Here is an 8,490-nt window from a genome sequence, read left to right on the forward strand (position 1 = left end):
GGGATCTTACTTTCCTTAGATGTAACAGGAAGTCAGCAATCTGGGTTACAGTGGTACTGGTTGAGGAAACTGCATTGGTCTTGTACCAGCTACGGAAGACTTCCCCTTGAGACTGATAGATTCTGAGAGTGGATGTTCTCCTTGCTCTGGCAAACGCTCTGGCTGCCTCCTTCGAAAAGCCCCTAGCTCTTGAGAGTCTTTCGAAAGTCTGAAGGCAGTCAGACGAAGAGCGTGGAGGTTTGGGTGTACCTTCTTTACGTGAGGTTGACGTAGAAGGTTCACTCCTAGAGGAAGAGTCCTGGGAATGTCGACCAGCCATTGCAGTACCTCTATGAACCATTCTCTCACGGGCCAGAGCGGAGCCAATCCACGTCAGCCGTGTCCCTTTGCGAGAGGAGAACTTCTGAAGTACCCTGTTGACAATCTAAAACGGCGGGAATGCATACAGGTCGAGATGGGACCAATCCAGCAGAAAAGCATCCACGTGAACTGCTGCTGGGTCTGGAATCGGAGAACAATACAACAGGAGTCTCTAGGTTATCGAGGTAGCGAACAGATCTAAGGTTGGCTGACCCCACAGGGCCCAAAGTCTGCTGCAAACACTCTTGTGAAGGGTCCACTCTGTGGGGATGACCTGACCCTTCCGGCTGAGGCGATCTGCCATGACATTCATACCGCCCTGAATGAACCTCGTTACCAGCGTGAGCTTTCGATCTTTTGACCAGATGAGGAGGTCCCTTGCGATCTAGAACAACTTCCACGAAAGAGTCCCTCCCTGCTTGAAGATGTAAGCCAGGGCTGTGGTGTTGTCAGAGTCCACCTCCACCACCTTGTTAAGCTGGAGGGACTTGAAGTTTATCAAGGCCAGAAGAACCGCCAACAACTCCTTGCAATTGATGTGAAGTGTCCTTTGCTCCTGATTCCATGTTCCCGAGCATTCCTGTCCGTCCAAAGTCGCACCCCAGCCCGTGTCTGATGCGTCCGAGAGGAGACGGCGGTCGGGTTTCTGAACAGCCAAAAGTAGACTTCCTTGAGAAGAAAGCTGTTCTTATACCACGCGAGAGAAGACCTCCTCTCTTCGGAAACAAGAACTGAGACCGTCTCTAGCGTCATGTCCTTTATCCAGTGAGCAGCTAGATGATACTGAAGGGGGGGGAGGTGGAGTCTCCCTAACACGATGAACAGGGCCAGCGATGAAAGTGTCCCTGTTAGACTCATCCACTACCTGACTGAGCAGCGGTTCCTTCTCAGCATGCTCTGGATGCATTCTAGGGCTTGGAAGATCCTTGGGGCCGACGGAAAAGCCCGAAAAGCTCGACTCTGAAGATCCATACCCAGGTAGACAATGGTCTGGGATGGGACGAGCTGAGACTCCTCAAAATTGACCAGGAGGCCCAGTTCCTTGGTCAGATCCATAGTCCATCTGAGAATCTCCAGACAGCGACGACTTGTGGGAGCTCTTAAAAGCCAGTCGTCTGACGGAGCCGGACACAAGATCATGGTATTGCTGCACAGTCTGTGAACTGTCAACCATGGGGAAGCAAGGAAGTACAGTGACAACCCGAAGCTGTCTAGACTGTCTGGGTCGTATAGACAACTCCTTATCGGGTTGCTGAGGTTGCCGCACTGCGTCACAACAAGTCACTTCTGCTGGTTGTTGAACGTCTTCCCAGTGACACACTGACTCCGTAAACAAAAAATCCTCTAACAAGGACTAAGCTTGGACTGCATGCTTGCAACACAGCTCAAGGTCTATGGGAGCAGGTGTGGTAACAGACGGGGTTAGCGACTGAAGTGGAACCATTACCTTCCCTGGAAGCATGTTATGCTTAAATAAAAGTCCATAGGAGGCTACGCAGCAAAAGGCTCCTCTCCAAATGACAGAGTCCTCAAGGGAATATCAGAAGGAGGGAGAAAAGCACTTTCTCATCTACAGGGACCATATCCGAGAAAAGCTAAGTTCTCTCAGTGAGGGTTTCACTGGTGCAAAAGCAGCAGACTAGAAGGCAACGTTATGAAACTGCTTGACAGTCTAGTGAGTTGGCAACAACCAAAGATGTGTGACTGAGAAGCATGCGGTAAGGTATGCAGAGCATGCTGTATGTAGAGCATGCTGTATGCAGAGCATGCTGTATGTAGAGCATGCTGTAAGAGAAGCAGAGCATGTTGCATGGCGTGTAACATTTCTCAGAAATTCCATGACCAGTGCTAGATTGAGTAATATCGCATTACTGTCCATTGAAAGTGCACGTGCCGAGGGAATTGATTTAGACTGTTTTGTTGATGAATTTGATAGTAGGCATGATAATCGTAGAATTAAGCTGCACTAAATATACGATCTATAATCTACTTCACCTCAGGACAGGGAAACTCGCCCTGTTGGCAACACTGCATTACTTCATGCATGCTTGCATGGGGTTTTAATATCAACATAATATATTTACATTACATTCATAACTCATGATTCATTTTTGTTTTGAAGATATTTTGCCATATTTGCGATTTGTTAAAAATATATTGCAAGGAATACATATATATTTTTTTTTTTTTTATAGTAATACGAATAACCTCCATTATCATAATGTTTGTGTAGGCATACATGTATATGATTACAAATGCAAGTTATGAAAGTAATGAGGTGTTATTATTGTCATTTGTTATTTCAAAGTTGAATGGTAAGAGGCTCAAGTTGAGGAGAAAGTGGCAGATGCATGCGTTGAGGTGGCTGACTCCTAGCATGAGTTTCTTGTCTCAAGAGTTGCGCTTGCTGTAAGGGTAGCGGATGCGCAGTAGCAGGTTCCTGAGGAACGAGTTGAGGTTCCTGAGGTGTGAGCTGCGAGAGTTGGGGTAGCGGCTGCGCAGAACGCAGTTCTTGTCTCGCGAGTTGAGGTTCCTGAGGTGCTAGCCTAAGGAGTTGAGGCTCTCGCCTTGAGGAGGGTTGAGGTCGCTGCAGCGAGTGCTGAGGTGGCTGCCTCATGGATGGAAGAGGTTGTCATACCTCAAGAGATTGATGCCTCGCTGGTGGAACCGCAGGCGGAAGCGGAGGAAGTAAGGCATAAGACTCCTGCTCCCATTGCTGAGGTTGCCTTAAGTAAGGCGGAGGTTGCTGCACACCGCTGGTAACTGGCAACTCAGTACGCGGTAAGGTATCCTGAGGAACCTCAACTTCGTACGCCTGGCAGACTGGACTGCGGTGAGGCGGAGCGATCGCAGGAGGAGGTGTAACCTTCTCAGCCTGACACTCACGCATTAAGACCGCAAGCTGTGACTGCATGGACTGCAGCAAAGTCATCTTGGGGTCGACAGACGCTAAGGTCTGCTGAGGCAAAGCCTTAACAGAAGATGAGGTCTGTTGCGGCATCACCTTACCTCTCTTAGGAGGTGTGCAGTCACCTGATGACTGCGGAGAGTCAGAGCTAATCCAATGACTGCAACCAGGTTGTAGAACTCTTGAGGTCTGGACTTTGCGTTTGAGAGGTCTAGAGACCTGAGTCCAGCGTTTTCTCCCTGACATTTCTTCTGCAGACGAGTAAAAGACGGGCTCAATCGTCTGCGGGTGGGAGTGACGGTCTCTGTAAGACACGCCCGCAACCACCGAGGATACTTCTGTGTGCCGATCAAGGCCTGCCGAACCCTTTTGCCCTTCGACATTGCTTCTCCCCTGGGCTTGGGAGCTTGCAAGAGGTCCCGGACTGGGAGGACGACTGGCACGCACAGAAGTACCCTCACGCACAACACTGACACACTTTGCGCTAATCACTTATCACTTTTGATTTTCTGTTTGCACTTATTTCACTGAACTCGAAACTTTAAGTGGTTTGTACCTGAAACACGCAATTCTATCCTTCCTTAAAAGTTAGTAATTGCGAAAACAGAATTACAATGTAACAGAAAAATCTAATGAAAGATAAATAATTCAGTGGCTGGAAAGAGACTAAACACTAGATCAAATAAACTACGTTTAAAATCTCTCACCGCATAAAGCTTGAGAACAAGAATAAAACTCATGAAACATTTACCTTTTTCCCCTAAAGAGACTAGGGAGAAGAGCAAAAACGATAACAACGTTACTCGCTTGAACGAAACGTTTATCCAGCTCTCTCTCCCTCCGTCTCTATCTCTCTCTCCCTCTCTCTCTTGACTTAGAACCTGAGAGAAGAGCCCAATCATATATATCGTTAAAACATATTATTGTTAAAGGAAAAAAACTGAAATATTTCCCAAATAAAAAGTTCCTTTATTAGAATTAAAACCATTAAGCTAAGAAAGAATGAACAAAACGCTAAAAACGGTTACTCTTACTGCAACGTGACACTGTGAAAATTCTCTCTCTATCGTAACGATAGAGCGCAAGTTGAACGTTCTGAACGTCAACAACTGCGGAGACAAAACAAAACGTTAGTTCAACTTTGAAAACAGTACGAGACTATCAAAGAAATTCTTTCAAAAACATTAAAATAGCATAATATGTTAACAGGTAAAACCGAAATGACGGGCTCAATGTTAATTAACTTCGGTACCAAGAAAAGACCGCCTACTATTAGGAAAGGTCGAATATAAACAAATATAAAAATTAATTTTAATAAGTTTATAATAAAAGGAAGTTAATCGAAGAGGCCTATAAAAGGCGGAGAGATAAAAAATAAATCTATAACTTTTGTTAAGCAAAATTAAGAAAGAGAGTCTATACTCTCTTAGACACCAACACTTCCGTCTAAGGGAAGGGTCGGCCATTTAAAGGTGAAAGAGAGTTCATACTCTCTTCGTCACCATAATTAATCAAATTAATTCCAAAAGTTAGCTAAGCTAATAATAAAACTTCCTGAATAGCGAAAGCTGAAATCTTAGAGCAATACTTCACCAAAAACCGTGAACAAGACTCCAAAATTATAAGCGTATCCATGAACGTCTTGCCGGAAGCACGACAGAGGAAAAATTGAAGTGGTGTCAACAAGAAGTACTGCAGTACCTGGCCACAGGTGGCGCTTGTGAGTACACCCCCCTCTTGTATAGCGATCGCTGGCGTATCCCTTCCGTAGAATTCTGTCGGGCAACGGAGTTGACAGCTACATGATTATCGGGCAAGTTTAATATTGAAAACTAAACAATCAACTATGCATACCCTAAGGATCATGTGTTTATGACAAATATTCGTACAGTAATTCTTTACCCTTGCACCATCATTATTAAACATCAAACCCTCAGGTTTCCCCTTAACCCTACATAAAATACTGAGTCCTTACTCATTAACTGTAAACATATGTTTCTTTCCTTTCTAGCCAAACAGGAATTCACTATAGAAAATAATCGAGTATTGGCTATTTTGACACTTGTCTCTATATGACTAATGGCAGATGGGGCATAATAACTTCCGAATTGATCTATAAAAATGTGAACACCATTTCATTGTCCAAGTTCATTGTTTACTTATGGGAGACTGATGGACAATTCCCGGTAACTGCGCATGCGTTATTTGCAATCAGTTTTTGTATGACGTAATCATTAACTGGCTTTTAGCACAAATTAGGATCTTCCAAATATCTATTTTTATATTCCCAATACCTTTTTAACAACAGTCTTCTTTTTCCCTACACTCCACTTCAGTTCTTGCATGACTACTTGCACAAGATGTCCCGCTGAGAGAATTTTAATTTATTTTTAAATCTATTGTAATTTCACATATTTTGGTAATTGGTCACATTTAAAAGAATCTCCACTCACTTTATAGCTATTATTGCTCATCTAAAAGAAAAAAATATCACTAAAATAATAGCCCACATAGCCCAGTGGGCGTGCACAGCAAATCCATATTCCTCCTGCTAAAACAGTGGAACAAGGCGATAATGTTTATTTGCAAGCAAAGCAAGCCACAGCAGGGCAAAGACCATTTCAAGGACATGATATAAATCACAGGTAATTATGATACTTTAATTTTATGCCAATTACATGAACCATACCTTTTTACAACAGGTTATTTTGAAAGGCACAAGGGTAAATTACAATGTAAATGTCGTACCGTGATTTATGTATGATGATGGCCAAGCTCAAAGACTCCCTAATTTTCAACTGTATTGCAAACTTGTATAAAATAAAAATGGGTCAGAATGCTCTAAGTACCCAGTTTACGGATAGATATATTTTTTTGAAAATCATCAAAATTGCCTTAGAATTTCTAAGTCAAACGAGCTCTTTCGCCTGACACAGTTTTTCTTGATTCCGTATTTCCTAAAATTCACTGTAGATGATATTTTGATAAATTTATCAGTGCTTTAGCAGCGGAACACTAAACTAATTGGCGAGTAATTTGAATCGACCCAATCGGTTCCCTCTTGACTCGGGAAATGGCCGGGGGGGCTTTTCTTTATCCAATCAGAATTCAATAATTCCAAAATTCAAACTGGGTAATGGGAGCAATAAGCACAGTGTGGAGATACCAGTTCTTTGCCGCCGAGATATGAAGATGGCAACGTTGAACTCTGAGAGTAACCAAGTTCGACCTGATACAAGGGAGTACCATATCGTTTTTATAGCATGAACAATCTAAAACTTATGCGGGTTATGAACTTAACCCAACAATGGGAGTTTACATCCTACTTACATGCAATAGGACTCTTGGACGATTATTACGGCATTTGTTCCAAGTGTAGTGTTGGTAACATGCACTATGTTTACGAAGAAAATCAACATACAATGGCAAGTCCATTTTTTTTTTTTTTTTTTTTTTTTTGCTGTTCAAATACTTCATGTCGAAGGAAGGTTGTCAAAAATGTGGAAGTTTTTTTTTTTTTTGAAAGATCCAAACTATCTTGTGAAGATGGTTTTGTTATTTTAGCTTACTTTGCATATATTGTACAGCAGAACACACACCGGTCCATCTCAAACACAGAAAAAAAAATTAAAGTTGTTCCTTGGATAGATGATGATGCAACCCGTCGATTCCAACTTCAATGGCTCTGGATAATGAAAGTACAGCTCTATTTATTTCTGTTAATGGATAATATAGGGTGAATGTAGTTTGTTGGGACAACTGTAAACTCTCTTATTACTTGTAAAATCAATCTTTTTTACAAAATGCAATTTAGCATTACCTTGCCAGGAGTGGATCCGGTTGGGAAGCAAATACCGGGTTGAGACTTAGTCTAGGGTAAGCTACGAAAACGGCAGGTTAATGGGGTCGTAGGGGGGGCGTAGCTACTCGGTACGTGAGTAGTTGGGGATATGACTCCTAGGTTGGGTTAAGAGGGGAACCTTAGGCGTGTGGTGTTCGAGTGTAGGGATTTGGCAGAACGACGCCCACAGCTACGATCGACTAGAAAATAAGTAAATTCTCTTAATCTATGAACGCAGGAGGTGTTGGGTATCAAGGTATCCAAGATTTTGCCAAAATTACATCTAATGTTAGCGCTTCGAGTTAAGCAAGATGGAGTTTATATTGGCACTTCCTGGCTTTCTATTTCCCTTCATGTACTTCGTTTTCAACCAACTACCGTTTCTTTACGTCTTATCCCCCTTTTTTTCTCGAAAGAAACCCAATCATATACAGATCTGTACTTAACAGTTTGTCTTTTCCACCAATCTTCACATATCTAACCAACAAAAATTTGTAGGTCCAGAGTAAGTTTGATCTAGGTAATGTAATAAGAGGCCTACAGTAGGTTCATCAGCTTTCTTATGATAAACAATGTTGAGTTTTTATAATAAACAATTTTAATCAACTTGACCCACTAAGGCAAGATTGATAAACTACGCACCGGAACCTATGAATTAGAGAGAGCAGCGTTTATGGGACCCTATATAACTGAAATTCAAGTTAATAAAAGTCTTATTTCAGCCTAAATTACTGAGAGAGAATAGGTTAATCCAATTCGAGATGAACCACATCCTTCCATAATCTCTAAACGAGTTATCCATTCCATTTTATCTCGGAAAACATATGATAAAACCACTAATGTACGATAACAGACCCAAGATGGAGACGTATATTACCTTCAGAAGTGAGTATGAAGGCGTATATTAGAGTATTGACTATATGAGTACGCGGGTCATCTGGTATTTGGTCACAATAATCCTCAGATTATTTTCACTTTTTGACACATCAGTTGTGTGACTGTGCCTCTGTCTCTCCCCAAACTATACAAGTATCAAGAGAAAAACAATTTCTCTCAGGGAAAAGTAAACAAAGTAGCAGAGTAAAGAGAGATTCAACTCTATTCTTAATTACTTATAGAGGGTTGAGACTCTATTATAGATAAACTTTAACCAGGAAGCTAATTTGGTTCTGTTCTCTACTGAGTCATAATATTATTCCGTGTTTCTATCTTGTTTTATGATTCTGGTTGGTTATTTCATTATATGTATCTTTTAATTAAATATATTTGAATTCTAATTTTTCTGACAAATTGATTAAAACATTTTCTAGCTTCAATATGGGAAAGCTATAAACTTAATCGTATAGAACCTATCTAAAGTTCTGGTAAAATGTTAAATGTT

At 41.8% G+C, this 8,490-nt stretch overlaps 1 protein-coding gene across 4 annotated transcripts in view; it reads right to left on the reverse strand.

Moving 5' to 3' along the window:
* CenB1A (Centaurin beta 1A) overlaps positions 1-8,145 on the reverse strand; it is a 66,943-nt gene extending 58,798 nt beyond the window's left edge. For 3 of the 4 annotated variants that reach the window (XM_068370761.1, XM_068370762.1, XM_068370764.1), the window contains exon 1: positions 7,987-8,145. The gene's annotated coding sequence lies outside the window, so the exon portion shown is untranslated. The remainder of the gene's footprint in view (positions 1-7,986) is intronic. The other variant, XM_068370763.1, reaches the window with a different exon arrangement.
* Positions 8,146-8,490: the final 345 nt, after the last annotated feature.

Source organism: Palaemon carinicauda, chromosome 3 (assembly GCF_036898095.1).
Source record: "Palaemon carinicauda isolate YSFRI2023 chromosome 3, ASM3689809v2, whole genome shotgun sequence".
Taxonomy (NCBI): domain Eukaryota; kingdom Metazoa; phylum Arthropoda; class Malacostraca; order Decapoda; family Palaemonidae; genus Palaemon; species Palaemon carinicauda.